Below are 27,966 nucleotides of genomic sequence, written 5' to 3'. Positions count from 1 at the left end.
AGAGGGAGAGGAACCATTGGCTCAGTTGTCATCACATGAGGTTCAGTATCATGTACTATTCATATTGCAAGACATCGCTCGCTTATCAAGTTAAAATTTATTAGATGTGTTTGCTTATCCTGCAGAACACTCCCAGAACAAGTTACTTGTAATCAAAGTTTTTACCAGGTTTTGTTGGGAATAAACAATGGCCTGGTCACAAGTTTGATTTGCTGGCTTTGGAAACACTTGAAGTGCAGTGATGGTTGGAGAGTGGGATATTTCCTCCAACTTGATCAGATCATGAAAAACAGGCAATGAGGCTGGTGGAGGTCATGGATGTGCAGGCTTGTGTGCGCGTGTTTGGTGACCATGTGCTTGATCATACACTGAAGTGCTGAGCACACACCCACCTCCTCTAAACACAATTCCCATCACCTGCACTTCCCTTAGGTATGTACATCCCAGAAAACATACCTCCAAGGGGAATGCACGCATACATATATTTTCAGAGAGAAACAAAATAAGAAGAATAAAAAGAGATTTGACTTACCATTTAACATTTTCAAAATGTTTGATCATTGCTCATGGGGAAACTGTAGCTCTTGCTTAGAAAATCTGACACATTTTAATGTAAAAATATTCCTCCATTTAGGTGTGTGTATGTGTATGGTGGGGGCCTGTTGCTTTATAAAACCTCCCAAAGCTGAGCATGGGCTTCATTTCTGGAGCCTTTCTGTTCAGCACTAAAGTGAGACCATTTCTTCTGTGACCAAAGGGCCCCGTCAGGTTCTCCCACACTTGCTTCTCAATTCCTAGCATGAAGCCAAACTGGGGGGCGGTTATGATGTTTGCAGTGCCAGATCTACCCACAGGCAAAAATGAGAAAACAAAATGTGGCAGAAGGATTCCAGAGCAGTTAGAATTATGGGAAAATCAATTTCACACACTGGCCAGGCCCTCTGGACTAAGCCCTGTTTGGCCTCCGGCCAAGGAGCACTCCCCAGTCAGGCTGCCGCCCCTCCTGCCGGGTTAGCCTGTTCTCAGGCTGGAAAGCTGGGGGTGGATGGAGGACATCTGGGATAGAACTTGGCCCTCCCTCCACGGGAATCACTCACGGGAGGATCTGTTATCGCTCATTTACACCAACTGTCTTCAACCATTTTTATGGCATGGCTGTCACAGAAAATGGCAGCACTTGCATGGTCACTAGGAGTATGTCTCGAGGGAGACAGAGACTAAATGGAGACAGGACAATGGAGGAGCCTCCGAACCCCACCCAGCTGCCCAAGGACTGGGGGTACCAGTTTGTCAATGTACTGTTAACCCAGTTTGTGCCGAGATGGGGAAGCTCCAGTCTACTCCATAGCACTATCTCTGATGAAAGGTTTTTCCCTCAGTAAAGGCTTGAGGACTTCTTAGTGGATTTGAGGTAGGAGAGGACCTGAAGCTCTCTGAGCAGTACTTTCATTTTTCTTCTGTGGCTGGCCCAAATGTGTTCCAGCTGACCTAGCTACACCAGGCAGTTGCTCTGGAAGATATTTGCTGTGGCTGCAGCAGGCTTTGGATGCAGACCTAGCCCAGGTGACTCTGCCCTGCAGCCTCTCTGGATAACTGTTCCTCTGTAGCCCTCCTCAGTCTGGTCCAAGAGGGGCCTCTTCCATACCCACGACCAAACAGGAAGTCTGACCCTGCATGTGCCTGCCCTTTTGCCTTTATAAGCAACCTCCTCACGCCCTTAGCAAGTTCAGCCCAGTCTCTCTTCTCCTTTATGGTGCAGCATAACACCAGAGGGAGTGGTAATCCTAAAGGCAGCCAGCAGAAGAGATTGATAGAAACAAAAAATTTCCAGGGCCCACCATACCCTATGGCTGAAAAGAGTTCAAAGCCTGCTGGTAGCTGCTGGCTGTGAATAGCAAGGAGCTGCTAACTCTGAGTTGATAGTGGCTGGCTTTTAAAGCCCAGGATATCAACATTAAAAGAGCTACACTTTGCCAATGTTTGATTTCTATATGAATTGTGCAAGAACCCTCAGCTGATTGGTAATGTCTTGGAAGTACACCTGGGAGCTCCCCCCAGAGGGCCCTGAAAAAGAGGAGTCAATGGTGACAATCATTAGCAGGCTCAAGAATCAACCAATTGCATCTTCCACGTGGCTAAGAATCCCTGCTGGTCTGTGACAGTCTGACCTCATGTTGCTGGGTTGTGCCATGTTGTACAGGCTATTATATGGGGGAAGCAGAAGAAGTACAGTGCAAGCACAGAGGAAAAGGAGGAGGAAGAAAGAGAGGAGGAGGAGCAAGAGGGAGAGAAAGAGTGGGAAGAAAGGAAGAGAAGGAGAAAAATGAGGATGAGAAGGATGTAGAGGAGAAGAGGGGAAGGAATGTTGTCCTGCTGGGCACCTGAAAATCCCAGGCTGGTGCCAAATGTGCAAAAGAGCACTCAAAGCACCTGCTCCATGCCGGAGGAGGGCAAAAGAAAGTGTCCAGAGGCCTCAGCCTTCCCACCTAATGCCTTCCTTTTCTACGAAGGGACAGAGCCTCCACAGCCCACTGTGTGGCCTTGCCCAGATCCCAAGGGGATGTTGGGACTTGAGAAGGAGCTGTTGGAATCTTCTGGAGCTGCCCACTGGGGTTGTTCTCAGCCTGCTTTGATGGAATTATGCCACAGGGGAGGAGCAGCTAGCAATGCTGGGACTAGGCTTTGCTTTGATAACAAGAAAGTGAAGGAATGCTGTCAGGCCAATCTGCAGAGAGAGAGAGAGAACACTCAGTATGCTAAGAGGAAGGTGTTCTCTCATATCCCTGCACATTGCTTGGCAAAGATGATGTAATTTCATTTACATATTGAGAAATTGCTCCCTTGTAAGCAACCTATGCAATTTAGTGCATTTCAAATTGTCATGGTTCAGATCTGGGATGTCCTTCAAAGCCCTCATGTGTTCAGAGGTAAGGCTTTGGGAATCACGAAGGCTTTGGATGAATACGTGGATAAGTTCAGAGCTGAATGTGCTGTCAGGAGGTGGGGCTGGGTGGGAAGAGGCGGGTCCCTGGGGGTGTGGCCTGGGAGGGTGCATCTCCCTTCCCCACCCCTCCCTTCTCTGCTTCCTGGCCTCCATGACAGGGCTAGCTTTCCTCCAGAGCAAGCCCTTCCACCATGCTGTGTCTGTGTTTGAGCCTGCTGACCATAGCCTGCTGACTGAAACTTCTACAACTGTGAGCCAAAATATACATCTCCTCCTTTAAATTGTGGGTTTCAGTTATTTTGTCTCAGAGATGAAAAAGTGACTAAGGCACACATACATTGCTAAAAGATGTGTCGATCATGGTTTTCACTTATGATTGTTCAGGTAATTTCAAGGAAAGGCAACAGACTAAGCAACAAAATTTGTTCTTATTTCTAAAATTTTATCTGTGTGAATTATATTTCATTATACTATTTTTCTTTCATCTGTAGCTTTGAGTCTGCAAACAATGGTGCACTAATTTGTCATCAGTAGTGTGTCATGGTTGGAGATATACAACCTAAACCCAAGGACTTCTTACAAAGACTTCTGAGTTCCTCCGAAACACCCTTTCTTTCCAATTCTGCTCACCATTTTGGATATCAGATGATTTTTCTCCCCTTCCATGTTAGTAAGCTTTCCATCATTGTGATAAAATACTTGAGAAAATACCTTGAAAGAGGCATGATTGATTTTTGGCTCATGATTTCACAGGTTTCAGTCCATGGTCATCTGGATCCCTTGCCTTCAGGCCTGTAGCAAGGCAGAAACATTACACAGGAGGGTGTGGCAGAGGAAAGCTCTTCACCTCATTGTGAAGTGGGAGGAGACATAGACAAGTTGTAGCCCCTAAAGGTATATCCCAGGGTCCCACCCTCATAGCTAGGTTCCACCTCCTATGCTTACATCACCTCCCATTAGGTCACAAAATTATGAAACTGTCAATGGATTAATTCATCAATGAGGTCAGAACCCTCAGGCTCAAACCATTCTTCAAGTTTCCCACCTCTTAACACTGCTGCACTGAGGACCAAGCCTGCAACACATGATCCACTGGGGCACATTCCAGATCCAACTCATAAAACCATCTTTTCTAACAAAAATTCAACTTCTTTGCCCTTTGCTCTAGATCCCAGGACCCGTAGATCATACCAGAGTTGATCTGCAACTGATTTTAAAGATGATGGCCATTAAGATATAGGAACAGAAATTGGGTTAGCAGATCCAAAAGCTTTGGTGACACTGGGAAGTTGATGCCAGGGACCATGGCTGTCCATAGGTGACGCAGAGCTGAGGGAGTTGGCATCAGACAAATACAGCAAGCCTGGCAAGGTAAGGCTGTCTATTCAGGAAGCCAGAAACGAGAGACACAGCTAAAAACAAACATGGAGTATGGGAGCCAGGAATAAACAGAGGCTGAAGAAAGGTCTTGGGCATCTGTGTGTGAATGGAGCTTGGGACTGAGCCTGTGGTTCCCATCATGGCCAGAGGGGATCCCACCATGGAGCTGGGGACCACAGGGGACCATGAGCAGTCCCCGTAGCTTACAGCGAGAAAGCAACAGGAGCAGCAGGCACCTGACCAATGTTGTCCCCTCTCTTCACACTTAGTGAGCTTCTCAGTCAATGCCCAGTGGCATCTTTGCTCTTGTGGTTCTACGAATGGACAGTGGCAACGCTTATGTATTATGAAACATACAAAGCTCCAGATAGCCATGTAGAAGATGAAAAAGAAGGGATTTAAAGTTTCTCTCATGTGGTAAGGAGGAACTATTGTCTCTTCATATGGTGACAGGATAGCTACCAGTGGAAAACAGTGGTGAACTTTGGAAAGAAAAAACCCATTGTATTCAGAGGAGGAGAGTTAGAAAGTCACATGCAAAGTTACCAGGAGCTATGTTAGAGACAGGCTTCCCTACCTTCTTCTGACCAGTACTCAGAGCAATGATGTTTTTGTTAAGACACCTGGGAGAAAGATTCGCTCACCACTGAAAGTCCCTGGTACTGGGCATCAGGCACCTCCAGACTTGCCTGGAAGCCCCGAGGACAAAGCTGGGGGCTGAGGTGGCCACTGTCCCCCATATTTAGAAGTCATTCAAGACACAGGGCTGATGAGCTCATTTTTCAAGATCTAGGAAGGAGTTTCCCCACAGAAACCTGTGGGTCCAAGCTCCACCCCCCAGTCCAGTGTGCCAGGAGGATAACAGAGTTCTACCAACAAGGTGCTTCCAGGGCGAGGGGAGAGGAATGGAGGCAGAACTGCACTGGTCATGATGAATGAGGTCCTAACCCACAAGGTGTGCAGAGAAGTTCACCCTCATCTCCACTGCCCTTCAGTGCATTTGCTGAGGTCCAGGCTTTCTCAGTCACGGTAACTTTCCTGGTCGCTCTTAGAAATGTCCCAGTTACTTAAATCTCAGAGCAGCAGCTCCTTTCAGTAATTAATATGCTGAATCTGGTGTAATCATCAAAAGCTCCATGCTTTTTTAGAGGTAAAACTCCTGTCCTTTCCCACTTTCCCACTGTCCCTTCCTTGCCTTGACCTTGAGCTAAGGACAGTAGTAAGAAGGTGTCCACCTCCAGTGGCTTTGGATTCTCCTCTTGTTGGAGTGAGAGAAAAGGAGAAGGGAAGAAAATCTAAGAAGGGGGGAAAGGAGGAAGAGGAAGAGGAGAAGGGGAAACGTAGGGGAGGAAAAAGAGGAAAAGGAGGAGGACGTAGAGGGAGAGGAGGAGGAAAAGGAGAAGGAAGTCGAGAGGAGGAGGAAGAGGAAGAGAAAGAGGAGAAAATGGAGGAAGAGGAGGAAGAAGAGGAGAGGGAGGAAGAAAAATGGGGAAGAGGAGGAGGTAAAGGAGGAAGAGGAGAGGGAGGTTTTACAAAACCGAGAGCCCAGCCTTTATGTTACGCAGTGTGATGTGTATCTGAGATTGTTTCATGAAAGTTAATAAAGACATAATTCATTGTTTTTCTTGTCTCCATACCCAGAATCCATCAGGATGAAACTTGTTCCCTACTGATTGATATTTATGTCAGTTTCTGGTTTGGGTTCTACTGTGTTAACAATTTTGCTATAAAAATCTGCCCTTCTATATTGTTGGTCAGGGACCAGGTTATGTTGGTTCAGGAGGAGGGAGATTCCTAAGCATGACCTTGCTAGACCAGGTGCACATCTCGGCTGTTTGTTAGAGCCTGGAACTGCAGCTGTGCTCTCGAGATGTGCCCACTGTCCCACCCATGCCTCCTCCCCACTCCCACCTCCTGCCTCCATCCCAGCTCATTGCTTTACCCTTTCACTGTAGATAGTAGAGCTCATCTGTCAGTGCCTGAGTTAAGGGGTGAATGGATGCCCGAAAGCAGCTTCCTATCAGTGACCCAGGGAGAGGGAGAGGCTGAGTCCCCAGCTCCTTAGCTCCTGGGGGTTCACTCTGCGATCCATGTCTTACACCGGATCGCAGCGTTTCCAGGGGCCCACGCCGGCCACTCACGGACAGTGCCTTCTTCATGCATGTCTTCCCTTCCCATCTTCCTTCCTTGGTGCCCCAACACCAGACTTCCCCCATCAAACCCCTTCATGAAAATCCTTGGCTCAAGATCTGCTTCTGGAGAACTAAAACTAAAGTACCCTTCGTGATTTATGAAAAATATAAAAAGAGCTTACTCTTTAAATAAAGATGACACAGGGAATACAAAGAAAACCATTTTCATCTTCTAGTCTTCTCTCTACCCCCAAATAATGACCGCTAACAGTTTTCTTTATTTTTTACCAGAAAAAATAAAATTATATACACAAATAAATACGTATTTTTATATTACACAAACATATGAACATACATATTAACCCATTTATGCCGAAGATTGAAAGGTTTTGAATTTTTACATGAAATTCATATATGTTACCCAGAAAAACTGGAGGAACAAGAATTTGAAGAGAACACATTTCATTATGTTCCATTGTTCCGGACATTCCGCAGGCGGTTCACTAGGCATTGACATTTAAAGAAGTGGAATAATTCTAAATATTATACTTTCTACCTTTTCCCACCTAATGATATAACTCGGAGAGCTTTGTATTTCCACACATAGACCTTCACTCACTTAATGGCTCTGCACTATTTGTCCACATCCCAAATTATTCAACCAGGCCCCAACTAGAGAACATTAGTATTGTTTCTAATATTATGCAGTTACAATCGTCATGACAAACATTTTTGCACATATATTTTAGATCATTAAAATACTAAAATCATGAAATAATTGTTGGGTCAAGGGGTATGCACAGTAATTTATTTTTCTTTGTTAGATACGTTGTTTTTCCATCTTCAAATAGGTTTCACAGATTTATACTTCTGCCAGGAGTATGTGAATGATACCTGTTTTCTCACACTTCTTCCAATACTGGGATGATAAAGTATTTTAATAACAGATTAGTAAAAATCTGTTAGGTGAAATGAGTATTTCATCATTTTATTATGCATTTTGGGGGGCATCTCTTCATATATTTATTGGGATTTATGGTCTTATGTATTATATGTTCATAGCTTTGACCCATTTTCCTGTTGGATTTTTTCTTGTTTCCTTTTTTATTTGTAAGTTTCTACAGAAAGTATGGCTGCCAACCCATTAGATATGGTACTTATGTTTCCTTCCATTCTGTGATTTTTTTCTTTTACTGTATGTATAGTGAAATATTTTCTCATACAAAGTTTTTAAATTATTATGTCAAGCCTCTTCATATTTTTCCTTGGCTTCAAGATTTCATGCCATGGTTAGGAAGTCTATTCTGCACCAATTCTATAAAAATGTCCATCTAAGTATTTCTTCTAGTTCTTTAATAATTCTTTTAGGGAACTAGGGTATATCTCAGTGGAGGAGAAAAAAACATTTATTCTTATTTAGTTCATTAATCAGCTGGGTTACTTTTTTTTTTGGTACTGGGGATCGAATTTGGGTCCTTGCGCTTGCGCAACAGGCAGCGAAACCACTGAGCTAAATCCCCGGCCCTCAGCTTGGTTACTTTTGTGAGCAGTGTCTGATGTTAGAAACAGGAGTGAAGCAAGGAAGACAAGTCTGGCTTAGAAGTGCTCAGTGCTGGGACCATGACAATGGGGAGCACAAACAGGACCAGCCTTCAAACTGGGATAAATAATGCTTCCACTGTTTCAAGAGCAGATGTGAGGTCCCAAACTCATCTTCTGATCCTTTCCCTCCAACCTGATTTGCTCTCCACAAAATGTGGGCAGTCACATGGGAAGGGGTCAGTAAAAATATCAAGCATTGCGGCTCCTTTGATGGCATTTAGACAGAGGCAAATATTCTAAGAACACTTAATATGAAATAAAAACCAGATGAATGATGATAAATAATTCTATCTATAGCCCTCAGTTGCTACATTGGAATCTAGATCTGAGACATTACAGGGAAAAATCCTGTGCACGACTCATCAAACAGGTGAATTACACTCAGAGTGAGATCCCGGTTAAGAATGTGGAGACCAGAGAAATGGCCCAAAGCAGATTTTTCTGACCTAATTCCCCTTGGCAGTATGTCCAGAGAGTGTCATGGATGCACTAGATCTCGGACTCCTCGTGCCCTGAATGTCCTCAAGTAACACACAAGGGAACTTCGTCTCCAGCGCACCTCCACTTCTCTTGATAAGCATATCTGGACATAGGCATAGTCAGCGCTGTGCTGGTAAATGCCTAACCACAAAACTTCCGAAGGGAAAAGAGATCCTGACGTGTAGCATTTGCCAGTTCCTCTGGTGTAAATACCCTCCCCGTGGCCAATTCAAGCTACTGACACTCAGGATTGCTTAGGACCTCCGTTTTAGAGACATGATAGAAATAACTGAGGGAAGAAACATAGATAATAAAATCTAGTAAAATAAATTGAGTATGACAAACTTTAAATATACCTACCTTTCTAAAAATATAACCTTGTGCTTGCTTCGGCGGCACATATACTAAAAATATAACCTACACTATTATAGCGCTTAACTTATTTTTTTTAATGTCTGAAAAGAATTTCATTTATTTATTTATTTTTTTGCTTAAATTCTTTTATTGGTACATTGTAGGTATACGATACGTTTACATTTATCATTGGGTGCTTGTACCTGTACCTGATGGATCTTGGTTCTTATTTTTTCCCCATTCCCTGTGTGCCCTTCCCTATTTACATACTTTGTTTCCCTTTGTTTTTTCTTTTCTCATAATTTTTCCTTAGAGCTTAACTTATAATAATGGCTATGCACAATCAATTGGCTCTCCTGAACCAGTGCATGCTATCTCTGGGCCACTGCTAACGGACCAGGCAAAGGGCCTGGGACACCTTCCTGAGACGCCACTCTGGGTGTAATTCAGCTGTTTGATGAGTCGTGCACAGGATTTTTCCCTGTAATGTCTCAGATCTAGATTCCAATGTAGCAACTGAGGGCTATAGATAGAATTATTTATCATCATTCATCTGGTTTTTATTTCATATTAAGTGTTCTTAGAATATTTGCCTCTGTCTAAATGCCATCAAAGGAGCCACAATGCTTGATATTTTTATTGACCCCTTCCCATGTGACTGCCCACATTTTGTGGAGAGCAAATCAGGTTGGAGGGAAAGGATCAGAAGATGAGTTTGGGACCTCACATCTGCTCTTGAAACAGTGGAAGCATTATTTATCCCAGTTTTTAGAAGGGTGTTTGTTTTATCTTCATAAATCAATTTTTCTAAAGAGGCAAGAACAGGAAAAAGAAATATAAAAATCACAGAAAAAATGTAATGGACTAACTGTTATATGATCATTGAAAAGCTCACTCAGATGATGAAAAAGTTGCCTTTTTCTGCTTTGATGTTCTCTTTTAAAGATAGGCCTTCTAAAAGTGTGTAGCACACATTTAGAAATCCCTGCTGGATCACTCATAATAATTTTATGCACTGTTCATGCTGGGGACACATTTTACCAACAGCTGTAATTTTTACAAAGAAAATACGCCTTGGAAGTCATTTGGCCCACATTCCACAGAGTGTCTAACTGGTAATCACTGTCTCTCAAGTATTCCCAGAGAATTTCCAACTCCTCTCTTCTGCTTTCTACCCCAATGCTACTTCTCCTCTCTTTCATGTAATCATCTCAATTCTTTGAGATTCTATACAATTTTTCCGTAATTATTTCCAGTTTAGTGATGTGTTATTTTTATGGAAACACTTTTCTACATTGATCATTTAGCACCTAATTATATTTCTCTTGCTACTTATACTGTTAGTAAATTTCTACTCTCTGTAGTTTTATTTCAGTGTTTAGACCATAGGCTCTTACTCAGGGATGTATAGACCTCTTTAGCCTTTTGGGAAACTGGAGATGTCATAAGATTATATCTAAAACTTTTGTGTATATGCCTACATGCCTTTTTAAGGGAAAACCTTTTTATGCTCATCAAATTTTCAAGGGGTTTTTTGACCCAAGAATTTAGTCCCCTGAGGGAAGTAACCCTAAGATACAGGTTATTATATTCCCCACAATGTCTTTAATAACTCAACTAAGAATTTAAATGGGCATGGCATAGATATTTCCACCTATTTATTATCAATTAATCTCTTATTTTCTAAACTATGGAGGACAAAAAATAACATTTCCATCTCACAGTTGTTATGAACGTATGCAAAGGTAATAAATGTTTAAAAGTTTTGAAAAGTTTAAAACAATTCTGGCTATGATTGCTCACCTTGAGACACACCGGAAGGGAATTTTACATTTCAGAATTCCCTCATGTTTTAATTACCTTTTCTGAATCTTCTTCTACAGAAGCAGAACGTAGAAAATGTCTCCCTTGACTCCAGTTTCAGCTGCATTTATTTCCAATATCCACTTTCACCTAACAGCTAATCGATGAAAACAGCTGTATCATCTGGACATTACTCTCCATTCTTCGATAGTTTTTGTTTACTGAGTCTAACTTTCTCCAGTGCTATTGCTATTACAATTCACAAGGATTTCACTGTTCTTGCACATGCTTCTTTGACTGCCTGGCCTCTCATTTTCTGGACCCTCGCTCTTCTCTGATCTTGTCCTCCCCCCTAGTCTGACCACCAATTCCCATGGCTACACCTGGGCCCTGTCTTTCCCACTCACAGCTCTCTTTCTGTTGTAGGAAGAATAATGGACCTTCAAAGATGTCTACATCCTAACCCTCGGTATCCGGAACTTGTTACCTTACATGGCAAAGAGGACTGGAGGTTGCAGGTGGAATTAAGGATATTAATGATTTGATCTTGAATAAGGAGGGCATCTCAGATTACCCAGGTGGGGCCACTGTAATCACAAAGGTCTTAAATGTGAAAGACAGAAACTGAGGAGATCAGAGTGATGCTCTGTGAGCAAAATGCCACCCACTATTGCTGGCTTTGAAGCTGGAGGGAGAGGGCAGTGGTCTGAATAACGTGGTTGGTGTCTACGTGTCAGGATTAGGAAATGGATTCTCCCTCAGAGCCTTCAGAAGAGAACCTAGCTGTCTGAGTCACCTTCCCTTCACTGCCACACAACACTCCACACCCACAACCCTAAGGGGGAAAGCTTTATTTTGGCTCCGCTTGTAGAGGTCTCAGTCTGCAGTCAGCTGGCTGCAAGGCAGCAAGGCATGGCAGAGGGAGGGGCACGGGAGAGGCGGGCTGCCTGTGGCCTGGCAGACAGGAAGCAGAGGGAGTGGAAGGAGATCCACCCTTCCAGGCCATGCCCCCATGGCCCACCTCTTCCCTCATGGACCATCCACTGAGGAGCGTCACATCCCCATGATCCAATGACCTCCCCAAAGCCTCACCTGTGAGCACATGAGGATCTGTGGGGACATCAAGACAGAAGCCATAACAACAGCTCTGCCAGTAGCTTGATTTTAACCCAGTGAGGCCTACTTCAGAATTCTGGCACCTTAGAACGGTAAAAGGGCTAAATCCAGCCACCCATTTTTGGTGCTCATCTTCACTGAGCTGCCAGGAGCACTTGACACCCTCTCTTGCCTGACTTACTGCACTGCTTTCCCACATGGGCCCTGGCTCCTGTCTGCAGCCTGCTGAGGTTTCAGGAGTCGGTTGTGTCTGTCTCAGCTCACAGCCCTCCAATCGCTTCTCCACTCACTCGGGCCAAAGCCAGTGGTCCCAGGATGGCGCAAAGCTCCATGGGAACTGGGCCCATGACTCCCTGTGCCCTTGCTGCTCTGGTGCCAGGGCAATAGGGAGGCAGAGTCTTGCTTCAGGGTCCTGCCCCCATCTGTCTAGAACAGTCCAGATCTCACTTCCTTCTTTAGATCAAAGTAGCTCTACCTGCTGCCATCCATCGTGGGAGGACTCCACCTTTACCTTGGTCCCAGCTTACATTTTCCAGAGCACTTATCACTGTCTGAGGTTTTAGATACACAAAATTATTCAATTACATATAATAAGAGATCATGTACTATAGTATACATATATAAGTATTTTTCTCATCTACCAAAATATGCAGTCAGTGCTCTTAGCAGTACTAGCAGCCTTGTACCCAAGGCTCCTAATCCAAAGACTCAGTCAATAACCCATGGGAAATAGTTTTAAAACATTGCATCTGTACTGAATGTGCATAGATGTTTTTTGGTCATTATTCCCTGAACAATAGAGTACAACAAATATTTACACTGAATTCATACCATGTTAGGTGTGTTAGGCAATCTAGGGACTATCTAAAGCATACAGGCGGATGTACATGTACTGCTTCTTTATTTTGTCACATTGGGATTGGGCTCTGTTCTCTCCCGTGCCAGACGCGTGTTCCACCACTGAGCCATGCCCAGTCCACACCGTTTTATACAGGGATTGGAAATGCTGAGGTTTGGTGTGGAGAGAGGCTCTGGAACTGACCCCACAGGAACCAAGGGGTGGCTGTCAACACCATCCGGGCAGGCGAAAACCTCTAGCGCCCAGAGGAGCACCTTCTGCATGGTGGTAGAAGTTAATCGAAGGCCTAAGTGGACGAATATGTGAGCGTGTGGGCAGAGTTCAGTGACACTGGACACAGAGCCGTCACACGGCGACTGTGGATCTTTGCCGTGGTGTGTAGGCAGCGAGGCCGGTGAGATGCGTTCCCCGCCGCACACATCTGCTTTCAGCTTATCAAATATTCATGATCTGACCCTGAGAGTTAGTCTACATAACGCGATTTCATCCGCAAAGGAGTCGGGATCCTGTGACGCCAGCATTACCTAAATGTCTTTGTCGTGCTTTGATAATCTTCCTTAAAGGCGCCCTTCTCGGAGGATGGCAGCAAAGTTAGTTACTGATGTCGTCGGTGAATATTCCTTTATATCTGTGACAATCTCTGGCTTTTTTGCAGGAGAAGCTTACAGGGTGAAACGCACTGCATTCTCCAGCCCCAGTTCAACTTGAAAACTATTTGAAAATCTCATCTTCCCAATAAACAATAAAAAGATTAGACTGTCTTGCACCATTTGTATTATTTACTAATTGATACGTAAGAATGCACAGCCCTAGAAAAATAAAAACAAGTAAATTTTTCTCTCTCATTTTCAAATTTTCCGTAAGCTTCAACAACCCAACAACATTTGTGGTCAGGCAATTATAGCTCTTTTCAGCTTTATTCCCATTTCCATCCTCTCTTAGTTACTCTTCTTGTTATTGAGACAAAATACCCAACACCCAAAGTTAAGAGGGGGACAGGTTTATGTAGCTCATGGTTTGTACAGGTTTCAGTCCATCATCAACTGGCTCCAAGGCAGGATGACACGTGGCGGGGGGGCAACAGCCCATGGCAGGCAGAAGTTGGCAAAAGCAGCAAAGAAGTCTTTCTCCCCCTTTTATCCCATCCAAGACTACTTAGGGCAGGCAGCACTCACACCCTGAATCCTAGTGCCCTCGGGCCTAGCATTGAACCATAAATCAGTGACACACTCTAGATTCAGTCACCTCTGAAAAGCCCCACCTAAAACCACAGAGGACTCTAGGAGGACATCTAGACACAGCCACCACACTTCCTCTCGGAAGGAAATGTTAGCAATTCATAGCTAACTGGCCCTGAGCGGAGAGGATTATTTTTTCCTTTCTGTTACCTTGCATATGTGCTGCCTAGGTGAGCAGTCTTTTCGGTTACTTTGAAAGAAAGGACACATTTCTGCAGAAACTTGAGTTGCAGAAATATTGGACTTAGAGAACACTTTGGGATGGGAAACTGGAGTTTTGGGAAGATTTACTGGGGACTGGATCCATGATCTTCTAACTGAGTTACATCTCCAATCTCCCTTTAAAAAATCTGAGATGGGGTCTCACTGAATCACTAAGTTGCCCAGGCTGAGCTCAAACTTGGTATCTTCCCTGCTCAGCCTGCCAGAGTGCTGGGATTATAGGCATGAGGCATGTTCCCAGCTCTGGAACACTGGGGTTTTGATCAAATCACACACTGCGTTGCTTTTATCAATGACCGCATGTGAATAGTAGCGCACACAATAGTGGGAGATGGATACTGAGGTTTGACAGGGCTTCAGACAGGGTGCTAAGGACAAATCCAGGGTCTGTGTGGTAGATAGCTTGTACTCAATGTCTCTGTAGCTCTAAAGTGCATGAATGATGCTTCATGACAGTTGACCAGCCACGGTTGTGTTAGGAATTCCATTCATTGACATTAATAGCCTCTGGATTATAACTGTCTCACACCCTCGCTGATTTCATAATCTATTTCTGGACCTGCAGATTTGGAGTATTGCCAGCTCTGAAATCTAGTCAGCTCGGACCTGGGTACTGGGAATAAAACAGATGAACCCAAAAGATTCAACTGAGGGACAAAGGGGTGGAAAAGAATACACTAAAGTCCACTGGAACCCTACACAAAAGTAATTGTGTGGTATGGGTAACAGTCTGGGAGAGGCATCTAGAACAGGGACGTGGATCAGTGGTCTGAGATGGCGATTCACAGGGAAGCTTGTGCCAAAGGGAGTATTTACTAAAAAGTTCCCATTCACTCATTCATTCACCTACCTTGGGCTTGGCTCATATCAGCAGGCAGAGAGAGAGAGAGACAGAGAGAGACAGAGAGAGGACGCAAGATTATTTTCTGGGTTAGAGACTTAAGAAAGCCTACAAGCATGGTGGGAATATAGTAAAACAACAACTGGGTTTGAATCCTGGTTCCACTTTTTAGCTGTGTGACCTAGGATAAGTTGCTTAATCTTTCTCAGTCTGGACAGTGGGAATAATAACTCCCAGGTCAAGGGATTTCTACATGGATTTCTACAGGAGTAAGGGATGAGATCCTGGGGAAAGCATCTCACACAGCACGAGGCCCAGAAGTCATGCTGAACCAGGGAGGATTCTCTCTTCTTCACCCAGGAAAACAAATGGCGCCCGACCACTGCCGAGGAAGGGAGGAAGGTGAGGGTGTGGACTTCCTGGACTGTCTGTCTGTCTGTCCATGCCAAATGTGCAGAAATATCCATATTTGCCATGAAATGAATGGGTCACTGTTCAGGCTCAGGTCCTGGGATGTCATGGCTGAGCAACAGCAGTGGACTGCTTCTCTCTACATCAGAGAGGCAAAGATTTGAATTGTATCTGACAAGACACCAGTTGTGAGCACAACCTTTAAAATCCGGTAAAATTCCAAGTGAGGTGCTGAGAAGGACACACCTTGGTCATTCCTACCATCTGCAGGTTAGTGTGGCACTTTTGATTGGCATTGTGTCCTGCGTGGCAGCACAAGATGTACCCGAAAAGGACTCCCCACAGAGTCCGCAGCCAGCAGCCACCAGGCTATAGCAGCATTCTGCAAAGCTTCTGTCTACACCACCTTCCTACCCCATTCCACAAGTAGCATGCTTCCAGGTAGCATGTGAGGCTGGGCCAATCAGATCCATTTTCAGATCCCCTCCAGAATGAACACAGACTCCTCCAGATCAAAGCAAATGGAATCTTGTTTCTGACCAGGTGTCTGTTGAGCCAGATTTACCTTCACCGCCTGCCATGCCTGTGGCAGAGGCAATGGGCCAGTGATTTGACCACCAATTCTGCCCTCCTGGCCTGTGGCTTGTACATGTTAATCAGACTCCATAAGCGACTAAGGTGGAGCCCTGGGGGACAAGTGATAGCAGCTCCTGGTTCATGAATCGGATATGAAGACCAACAGAGCCAACACAAGAAAGTATTTGGGACTGTCCCAGCGTCTCCATGTGCGTCCTTAGCAGCAGGACTTTCACAACCTGAGAAGAGGTAGCTGCCTAGGGGAGGGACTTCCATGCCCCAGAGACCTCCTTGCCATAAAAAGGAAGGTGGCAAAGTCAAGAGCACCCTGGTGGGTCCGGACCAGCAGTTCACCCCTCAGTGGCTCTATGCCCTACCTAGAGTATGGTGTTTAACCGGACTCCAGCTTTGCATCTGAGAGAGCCATGGGGGTTGTTTAAAGGACCGATCAGAAAAAGTGTTTATAAATTGCTTAGCTTAGGGACCTGGTGCACACTTAGTGAACAGTGTGGCCCTCCTGCTCCTCCTCCTCTTCCTCTTCCTTTTTCCCACCCAGAAATTGCTCCCCATGTTAGAAAAACCTTGGGTAAGACAATGCAATGGGGATGAGTCAGGGTGAATGCACTCGCTTCCCTACTGATATGTGAAACAGTTTGTACCCTGACAGTGTCTCTGTGGATGGCTGGGAGGAGAGCACAGGAGTGAAATGGGAAGAGCCTGAAGTTTGGAGACAAAAGGCCCAAGCTGGAGACTGAATCTCAGCCTTGCACTTGCCAGCTGTGTGCCCCTGAATGCCTCCCCTTCCTTCCCACGAGATGAGCTTCCCTGAGGCCTGGTGTGATGAAATGATACCTGCCTGAATGAGGGTGACAGGGTAAGACAGGGCAGGCGGGGCTGTGATGGGGCCAACAAGGCCTGGGGTCCAGAACTGTGCAGACAGGAGGGCCATCCTGAGCAGGCCCTGGCCATCTGGGTAACAGAAATGTTTCCTTCCCTTCACCCTCTCCTCCTCCCAGATTAAGTAAACTGCCCTAATTAAGTAAACTGTCCCAGACAGGACCACAAAGCCTCCTTTTAAGGCACTTTCTTGGAGGGAGTGGGTGGCTAGGCTCTACGGCAAAGATGGCAAACCTTTTAGAACTCTCAAAGACACAAACAGCCCGCTGAGGCACTTGTGACATAGGTTCACCACCACTCTCTATGGTAATCTCCTTCAGATAATTAAAATGTGTGGCGCCTGCACCCCCAAGCATCTGCTGAAATGCTTCAGTCGCCTACACACTGGCCCTGGCTGGCTGCCCCCTAAGTTGCATTCCGGGCAGGTCCAGGGTGGAGAAGAATCCACCAGAACCAGAAGCGGCTTGGTGTTCTCCGGTTACCAGCAGGTGCAAGGTGGGGCTGCCTCTGATGGAAACGGTTTTGACAGACCTGCAGAGTTCAAGGGCGTTTCCCACCCGGCAGGCAGGCTGCACTCTGGCAGAAACCCCAGAAGCCCTGGGTTTTGTCCTTGTGGATGTAGGTTCCCCTTTCCTATAGGGCTGTTAGTCTTTCTGCCTCTCAAGGGCTTTGGCCTCACCACTGGCCTACCGCAACAATGGAGGGTGTTGTGTGTCTCCCTCGCCTTTCTTCTGCACTGGAATCCTGTCCAAAGAGAAGCCCACATTCAAGGGCATTTCCCTCCCCACTGAATACTGCCCAAGGCCTTTTGAGCTTGCTTGCCTCATCTCAGAAATGTCAGTCAGCCAGGAGACACATGTATGGCATTTGCTTTACTCCTTTGCCCAGAAATGATGGAATCACTCATCATAGGGAATTCGCACCTGTATGTGATATCATTATGTGTATCTAAGATGTACCAATAAATGTTTTGCTTAAAAAAGAGAAATAATGGAATCAAATTTAAATATTAAATTTCAAATGCCATTTGCCTTTGTGCAGCAATCGAGGTGCAGCTTGGGTTCCATTTTTGGCCTATACTCTGTCTTCTTGGGGGAGATTGTTTTAGAAAGGCTAGATGATGCTGTCAGCCATGTGCGGAAAGAATAGTTTAGTGGCAAAGCTGCAAAGGCAATGATCAATCTGCTTTATTTGATGTGCCAATTTCTCTTATATTTTTACAAACCACAAGGGATTGAGTTGTACAGGAATTCTAAATTGGATGAGGCATTGTGACAGAGCAAAGAAAATTCTTACTCCTATTTTAAAAAAAAATAATAATGCTTTTGATTTCTACCACTTACCCTTCTACTTACCATGCAATGCAGACTGTACAGGTGCTGGTAAGTCCTGCCTGCCTGTAGCCTCTAGGTGCCCACAGGTCCTACTCAAGCCTGAGCTCCCTGCTGGTGGTCTGTGGCTGTCTACGCCACTGCTATCCCTTGGGCCCCACACACAGCAGGCTGGAGGTGCTGGGAATCGGTGCCCCCACGGCCTAAGTGCTCTGCAGAGGAGGAATGGGAGTAGAGCCAAATCTCTCAGCTTCCTGTCTTCTCCCAAAGGCCACTCTGAGGCTCATGCCATCCCTGCAGGCCCCAGCAGAATTAACTGTGGTCTCCCGTGACCTTGTGCACCAGGATCAGCTCCCTTCCCTCCCCTGTCTCACTTCCTGCCTCCTGCTGCAGCCTGGAATTCCTCCCTAACACACCATGGCCTCAAATCCTTGCCTCAGGTGTGCTCTGGGAGGTGCAAACTAAGGACAGGCAGGAAAGGTGGAGTGGGGTGTGACCTGCGGGCCCTGAGGACTCCCTCCCCGGAAGCATGCTCAGCACGGGGCTCTTCCTGGACTCCGTAAGGCCCGCCTGAGCCAGGTACACCTTCTCTAGAGCATCCTCTCTCGCTCCAGCCAGGAACTTCTTTCCAGGAGCCTGTACTGTATTCCAAGAAAGTGCCTAGAATTTAGCGCTCAATGCTATAATCATTCTTCTGTGTTCTGCTTTATTCCCCAAATAAAGCAGGCCAGGGACAGCTGGGGACGATGGCGAATGTAGTTTGGTTAGTTCAGTGTTGGGCTTTTATGTTAGCTTTGTTTTTATTGTTGCTGTTTTGTTCTGTTTCCCACTGCTTGTCTAACACATGCTAGCGACAGAGTAGCACCTAATCAGCATATACAGATTCACTCAGCATTCAAAAAATATATATTGTGTGCCTGCTATGTTCTAGAGCAGGGGTGGCGAACCTGGGCACGCGTGCCACAGCGGGCACACACAGCCCTCTCCTGGCACAGGCGCCAAGTCGCCCCAGCAGCTGAGCATAGGTAACAGCGCAGACTGGGGCCACGCGCATGCTCTAAAAGGAGTATGACGCCGGGTGATGACGTCACGAGGAGTTTGGGCCCTCGATCTCCGCAAGGTTCACCATCCCTGCTCTAGGGGCTGAGGATACTTCCCCCAATCAACCTCTACTGTGGGATACAGACAATTACCAAACATAAATGTCTAGTCATATGATAAATTAGAAAATATTAGATACAGAGGAAAAGCAGCACAGGATGGGAGTACAGGAAAGTCTCAATTTTATTCTTATTTAATTAGTTACTGTTTGTTGATAAAATTGTACACAGTTGGCCCTCCATATCCACGGGGTATTAGAAACCAAAATCCACACATACTTAAGTCCCTTCTATAAAATGTCATAGTAGCCACGTTTATAGCAGCACAATTCACTATAGTTAAATCTTGAAAATGGTCTATATCCCCATCAACAGATGAATGGATAAAGAAAATGTGGTTTTTACACTCAATGGAGTACCACTCTGCCATAAAAAGGATAAATTCGAGTCATTTGTAGGAAAATAGGTCACTTGAGACCATCACACTAAGTGAAATTAATCAGAGACAGGACATTAAAAACCACAGAGTTTGTCGTTAAGAGAAACCCAAAATATAAATAATTTAAAGAGTTTGATGAAAGATAGATGATAGGAAACAGAGAGGTAGACCTTTTGCAAATGGAAAGGGGATCTAAGGATAGAAGGAGAGGGGAGGGAAGGGAGAGGAAAGCAAAGCAAAAAAAAGGGAGATTCAGGTTCAATCTGTACAAGTTCGAACTCCCCACCATGAATGTATTTATTATGTATCACAAACATGTTCTAATAAAAAAAAATGAAATGGCATAGTATTTGCATAAAACCTTAAGTTTACTTTATGTCCCCTCTGGATTACTTACAATACCTAATCCAATCTAAATGCTACATAAATAGTTTTCAGATTGTATGGTCTAAGAAATAATAATGAGAAATAGCCTATATGTGTTCAGTATGAGCCCAATTAAAAGAACATTTTCAGTCGCAGTTGGTTGAATCCACACAGTGGAAGTCACTGATACAGAGGGCTGACTGTGTGTTTAAGATGTACAAAGTGATGTTTGACACAGCTGTATGTAGTGAAATGATTAGTATAACTGAGCAAATTAACATTTCCATCTCCTCAAATAGTTATGGCTGTTTTTGCAATGAGAGCACCTTACTCTCTTAGAAAAATTTTAGTACATAATAAAGTATTGTCCACTGCAGTCATCATGCTGAATGTTATATCCCTAGACTGAGTCACCCTACGTACCTGTAACTTTGTACGCTTTAACCACACCTCCCCGTTTCGCACAGTTCCCCAACCCTGGCAACCACCCTTTTATTCTTCATTTCTATGTCCTCAGATTTTTAAGATTCAACATACAAGTAAGATCATGAAGTAGTTTTTTCTGTGTCTTAGTTAATTTTGGTTAGCATAATATATTCTAGGATCATCCACGTTGACATAAATGGCAGGATCTCATTTTTTTTAAGGATCTCATTTTTAAGGCTGCATAATACTCCATTATATATGAATGTGTTTATATATTTATATATGTCACAACTTCTTTATAAATAAATGATGATACATGTTGGCAAGAATGTGGAGAAAAAGGAAGCCTGGTACACTATTAATGGGAATATAGATTGGTAGAGTCATTATGGAAAACAGATGGAAGCGCCTCAAAAAACTAAGAATAAACCTACCATATGACCTAGCAATCTTCTGGGTACATATTATCCGAAGGAAATGACATCAGTGCCTTAGCGAGACATCTGCATTCCCGTGTTCATTACAGCATTTGCACCATCACTGAGATACAGGGACAACTGAAATCTCTATTGTAAATCCTTCCTGGGAAAGCTGCCTGAAGAGACTTCCTCTTCACTGAGGCTGAGGCTGGACAGGGAAGAGGATGTGCAGACCCGGAGGGAGCCTGGTCCAGCAGGAAGGGCAGCCTGCAGGGGCAGCATGGCAGGGCCCAGGTGAAGCATGCAGGAGCCACAGTGGCAGGAGGCCGGGACACAGGGCCAGGGCCCAAGGTATGTGGCTACTGTGCCGACCTGCGGTTTGGTTTGGGCCGAGCTGGGGCATGAGAAGGTGCTGCTCATATGTGCATCACCAGACTCACACTGTGACAGCATCCGTTGGCCGCGGGGCTGTGGGGCAGCAGCAGGGATGGGGTGGGGGTGTGGCAGCCTCCCCTTGAGCAATGACAGTCACTGGGCTGTGCGTGTCTTGAAGGCAGAGTCCTGTGCTCTTTCTGGGGGGTTCAATGTGGAGCGCGTTCACTCTGCACCTTGGCTGAGAGGTGTCCTTGTAATCAGGAAGTGATTGTGAGGTGGTGCTTCCAATTACATAAATATCGTCTTCGTCATCAAACATTCATCCAGGAAGTTAAGCATTCATAGATAGCTGCTGCATGCATCAAATACTCCTATGAGAGTTGTCAAATGATGATGTCTACTAAACCGGGCATTCATTCTATATTGATAATGGGGACTTTATTGTAAGGGCAACTTTATTTTGTCCCTTGATTATCTGTTTGAGTGTGGACTCACATAGTTCTTTCACTCATTGTGTTACAATATGTGAACGCCATTGTGTATTTTGATGCTCAAAATGCCCCAGATTTGTCCGGTGGTTCTTGCGTCCCTTTGATAAATTCCCCTCATTCTTGAGCATTTCCTGACTTCCTGACACAATATAGAAAACAGGAATCAGGGAGATAGAACTTGTGCAAAAGGAAACAGGACCAAGGGACAGAGGGAGGGGAGAGGGAGAGAATATTCTTCTAGTGGAGAATAATCTTTAGAAAGCAGGACCCAGACATACTGTTTCTTAGACCTCCTTGCTGTTAAAATGTGCTTCATACTGAGGCAGAGCAACACCGATCATGACTGCCTAAGTGTCCCGACACACCCAGGCCTGTCACAGGACGCAGTGCAGGTGACATTCTGTGCCCTTCTAGAAGGGTCCACAGGGCTGGGGGAGTGGCACAGCAGAGCACTTGTGTAGTACGTGTGACCCCCTGAGCTTGGTCCCCAGCACCTCCGCCCCAAAGTCCACCACCTAGAAACAGAAGAATAAGGCTGACATTTCTTCCATAAAGAAGACTTAGATGTCACCTTCACAAACCTTTTGTATTTCAATTGGATATGCAAACATGCCTAATGATGGGTAGAGAGAAGCCAGGAGAGTTGTGTTCCATGGTGCCCGCTTCATCATGAGCATAAATGAACTTCCGCAGTCTTTCTCCCTAGGTAGTGAGCCACGTGTGAGTGCTGTAATAACGCAGTGTGCATTCACAGGTTACTTTTACATGTGCTGTCTCAGCTGAGCTCCTGACAAAGCCATTTAAACTATGCAGGGACATCGTTCTTATCTACTTTATAGAGGGGAAAGTGGCAGGGACCGAATGACTTTCCTGAAGTCACATAAGTGACAAATGGGGAAGGCAGTACCCTTCTGACTCACACCCAGCTTTCTCCCCTTGGTGTTTTATAAGAAGTCTGGCGCGACAGCCTCCTCCCGAGGGATTCCATCGCACTGCGCGCGGCGGTGGCCAGCCGGGTGGCTTTGCAGTCCAGGTTCAGGGCAGGTCTTCCTCCACTGGGTTGCGGAACTGGCAAGCCCATGACTCCTCCAGAGTGACCACGAAGGGCCACCAAGGCTCCGAGGCTGGGGAGGCACGGGAGGGTTCTGGGACGCGGCTGTGGCCTGGGCCAGTGCGCGGGATGCTTCTCACCTGGCTCCCTCAGCCCACTCCGGAGCCCAGGTGGCTCAGGACAGCGATGCTCTCAGGGTGGAGGAGGTGGTGGCCCCAGTGCCCCTGGAGAATGCAGAGGCCACCAGCGGGGTCTTGCCAGATCCTTTCCTAGTTCGGCTTTGTCCTGCTTGACAGGTGGGGTTCTACTTCTCCATGCTAGGTGTGAGGAATATTCCCCTAAACAAAAGCAGGAGGCAAGACCGGCACTGCCGCTTCTGCTTCTGTCTGTCTGTTGGCGCCCTCGGCCATAAGCAGCAGGCTCTCCCTCTGTTCTTTCTCGCTTGCAGATTCAAAAGCCTTTTCTCGTGTTTTGCATCTGTGCAGGCCTCCGTCCGGTCCGAGCCCTGCCCCTCCACTCTGCCTTGGCGGTGTACGCCACCCTTTTGTTACACACTCTTGGCCACCCTACCTTCCTCCTGTCGTTTTGCACGCCCACTGAAACGTGAACACGCGTGTGATCTGCTCTGCGATGGATCGGAGGTGGTCCCAGGCATCTCCCCATCTGCTTAGGTCCACTGGTGGCTGCATTCTAAGTACCTGGTTCAGACACTTTCCCCTCCTTCCCCTCTCAGAGCTCCTGGTCTTACAGTCAGACATCTTTGACTTGAATCTTTGAGCTCTTTTCCTAAATCTCACTGGAGACTAGGAGCTGTGAGCTTTAATCCCCAGGGTGAGTCTGGTCCCAGCTCACACAAGATTACTGATGTGCGATTTTCAAGAATTGGCATCTGAGCTCCGCATCTTCTCTACCTCTTCCTGTGACTGTGAACTTCTGCCTGCCTCATGTACTTCCTTTCTTTGCCCGCCTGGCCTCTGTGGGCATTTGAGTTTGTGATCCTTCCCTGAGCTGTGCCCACGCTCTTTTCTCTGTAATGATTCTCCTCATTTTCCCCCTCCCACTGGGTCATTGCAGCAGTGGAAGCTGCACAGTTCTTGCCCAGTGGCCCTGCTGCTCGGGTGTGAAGCAGTTCAGATGGCAGCATAATGTACACAAGCTTTATCCCAGGTCAGCTGCATTCTTGGTCACACGTGGATCTGCCTCTGCTGTTCAGGAACTTCTCTGCCTCAAGTTGGTTTAATCGCACCATATACCCAGTTTGGCCTCGTGTCTGTACTTCTGTCCCGGAACCCATACCAGTGTCCTTGCTCCTCCCCTCTGCTGTCTTCAGGACCTGGATTTAGGCTCGGGGCCCCCACTAACCACCTAAGCTTCCTCATTCTCCCTTGTAGGGCTCCCTGGGCCTGACTGCTCTATGACTTCTCCACCTCAGACTCACCACCTCGTTCCTATAGCTTTCCATCTCTGTAACAAATCTCTGAAATAATGAAATGGAAAAGAAAAGGTTCATTTCAGCTCACAGTTTTGGAAGTTTGGGTCTGGGATCAGTTCCCTTCCCATTTTGCTTGTTGGCTTGAGGCAAGGCAGGGGCACTTGGCAGAGAAAAGCTGGGGTGCAAAGGGAAAGACAGAAGAAAAGGCCAGGGTCCCGTGACTCCCTTGGAGGCCAGGCCTCTGAGACCTAAGACCTCCTGTGCTGGGTCTGGACTCTTACAGCTTCTGTGTCTTCCCAAAGGGCACCAGGGCAGCTCCAGGCCTTTAACTCTCTGGCCTCGGGAGGCATTTCTGATCCACATGGAGCAGCTTTCTTCTTGAGCGCAGCGTACCCCGTTCTGAGCCATTACAGCATCTGAGATGACTTTTCACCTTTCTCCAAGGGTCCCAAAATTCTTCCCTCCTCAAATCATTGTCTCTGGGTGGTCACCTGGAAGTTCTGAGCGGTCATTTACCTCAGGGGCCCACTTCTACAGCTGTGCTTATGTGCAGAAAGAATGAAGCACAGCTTTCAGCAAAGAATTTTTCCCGATTCCATCAGTGAACGATTGCAGGATTTTTGGCAGTTTTGCTATTGTCTGGAACTGCATTTCTTTGGAAATTGGTTCAAATGATGATGCCAGATCTATATTCCAGAGCATTTAATTAACTGAAGCATTTCTATTGGCTAGTCCTTTACCATTGCTTATTGGCAAATCCTTGTGTGATTATCTCAGGCAAGTAGTTTACAAATCAGGTTATCCCCCCAAATGACTCCCACTGTCCCTGTCTAGATGGAAGTGAAGCTGTCTTCCAGGGCAGGATCTTGTGCAGACAGAGCTTAGAAAGCCCTGGAGATTGATATTAGCAAACCGAAAGGGACAGTCCTAGAGACCCTTGGTCCCCACTCATCAGCTGCAAAGCCTTGCTCAGAGCTAAAGGAACGTTTTTAGGACCACAGCTTCCAGTTTACATCCCAGAGAGCTACCACTCTGCCAGAAGCAGGAAGCTGACATATCCGGGGTGTTCCATCCTTCATGGTAACCCTGTCCTACATGGAGAGACCCCGTCCTCCTTCTGCCAGTTGCTGCAGGAAACCTTAGCCACACAGGAAGATGATCATCCCTAAAAGACTCCTAAAAAGAAAGAACGCACTCGGAGAGATTCTCACTGCTGTTAATCAAGGACATTTTCATTTCCCTCCCCACAATTATTTCCTTGCAGCAAACCTGCCTGTGCCTGAGCCCTCCAGATGACACAGCATGGCTGAGATCAGCGGGGTGACAACACCTGAAGAAGCAAATCGAGCATTGGGATGAGATGGCTGCAGCGCCTGGCCAACATGCTTACGGGAGCTGGTGTCGGCTGCCGAGCAGCGTCTTCACACTTAAGTGACTGCTTCAGTCCCCGAAGGCACTGAGCAGGGCGACGCAGTGACAAGGCGGGCCAGGCTGCACCAGGGAGTTGGTGCATCTGAGAATTTCACAGCCATTCGGGGACAACTCCAAACTTACTTGTCGGAAGTCCTCCCTGCCCAATCATTACCCGAACCCTGCGGGAGGAGTGAGCTTACAATGCCCAGCATTCTTCAGTGCCTGGTTAAAAGACAGCAACCACTAAGACACCACCCAGTCCAAGATGCCCCTTTCACCTTTGGAGGTGGCATGGGAGGAGTCAGAGTCAGGCTCCTTCCTGTTTCAGGCTCCACTGGCTGAGGCCCCTGGCACATGGCCCCCTGCCCACAGCAGCACCCACCAGCGATGCCATTGCTTGCCCCCAAAGTCAGCCTCCTGTACCCACCAAAGATCCGGTCTCTCCCTGTTCTCAGGGAGAGTCCGGGAGACTAACCATCGGGGGCTGCAAACCAGCTTCCCCACAGGCAGAGGTGGGGTAATGTCCCTCCCATCCTGAGATTCCACTGCACATCCCTGGCCGCTCATGCTTTGGCTCCTCCTTGGTAAGGGGAGGATGGTAACAGCTGCCTCTTATGGTAAAAAGATAAAAAGGTAAAAAGGGGGAAGGAGGTAAATAAATGCCTGTTGAGTGTAGCATCTCATGCATGGTGAACTCAGTTGTGGCTACTTAATCGCTGCTGGCGAATTAAGTCAAATGTGGAAAATTCAGTGACACCCTGAGCCTCTAAAGGGAACTTGCCTTTTGTTCTCAAGAGTACAAGAGCAGACGCCAACTTTGTGATTGTTTCCAAATAAAAGAGGAAAGCTAAGATTCCGTGTCTGCTAGCCCCAGAATTTAAGTCATGAGCTTATTTCATTCAAGTGCAGGTGGGTACGAGTACCGTATTTCCCCCAAAATAAGGCTAGGTCTTAGACGCAGTTTTCAGGGGATGTCTCATTTTTCTCATGTACAACAATCTACATTTATTCATGTAGAAAAACCTCTATTTGTGCAAATACAGTCGTGTCATCTTCCTTTGGAACACTGTCACAACTCTCTGAACTCCGAATTCTGGCCCAAATTTCTTGCAGCTCCATTTTCCTATAGAAATGTTGGCCCCAGTCTCTCGTGTCCAGCAACAGAGTTCTCCTTAAATGAGCACTTGTTATCCAGGTAGGCTGCTCCTACTGCATTGGCAACCCGGTTGGCAGTGATTTTCTCCCACGAATTCTTCATCCAAGTCATGACCTCTTGCATTAAATCAAGTGTTACCTGAAGACTTATGAGGCAGGAGTGGTAACAAAAATGATGACAATTATGAATGATGGTCCACACAAAAGCAACGAAAGCTTGCAGGCACCAAAACTCAGAAAACTTTTTTTATTTCACAGCAGAGCACTAAGTATGTCCATTATGACACACGATACGCTGAGTCTGGAGACTCATATTAGACCTACCACACCCGTTCGTTGTCAAGTGTGCACCATACTGAGGCATTGTGTCTGTGCTCTGATTGGTTATCCTCCAGGCAGTCTCCAGTTCATCTGCTTACACAGGCATTCACCTCTCATCCAATTCCCTCTTGGATATTTACAAATACTTAATTATAATTTATATTATCTTTACAAGCACTAATGTCAATAGTGTTTGCTATATTTAATTATATATTAATATTATTATTTTATAATTCAATATGTCCAGCACGTGCTGCAACGCGGGCATACTAAATGTATCCATCTGGCCGACCTCTTAACTGGGGCTTATTTTTGGAGTAGTGCTTCTATGACAAGCAACCTGAAAAATTATGCTCAGGCTTACTTTTCAGCTCGATCTTATTTTCAGGGAATACAGTAGAATCAGGGGAGAAGTCTGACCCAGCAAGCATCTCATCTGTACTGTGCTACAATAAAGAGGCTTAAATGAGGCTTCCCTGTTTCAGCTGGGAATTCAGTGAATACTGGGACAATGTTCAAAGCCCGAGGCTGACCTTACTTAGGAACATCTTTCTTTTAACACTGCTGATGAAACACTGAAAGCTCATTGTAACACAACTCATCTGGACAGCGAGAATACAAATTATAAGTCATGGGTGGGGAGTGAGCTGGATATATTTCTCGGATATCCAGAAAAATTAAAAATTAAAAGAATCCTATTAATATTAATTACATCCTGTGCATATTATACTAAAAAGAAGTACTATTGTGAAACACTTCTATTTTCATTTTTCTTAATGTGATTGCCTTCTG

Source organism: Heterocephalus glaber, unplaced genomic scaffold (genome assembly GCF_053883595.1).
Source record: "Heterocephalus glaber isolate CG9 unplaced genomic scaffold, H.glaber_assembly_v1.0 deba00000738, whole genome shotgun sequence".
In the NCBI taxonomy this organism is placed as follows: Eukaryota; Metazoa; Chordata; class Mammalia; order Rodentia; family Bathyergidae; genus Heterocephalus; species Heterocephalus glaber.
Note: the sequence above shows the minus strand (reverse complement) of the source record.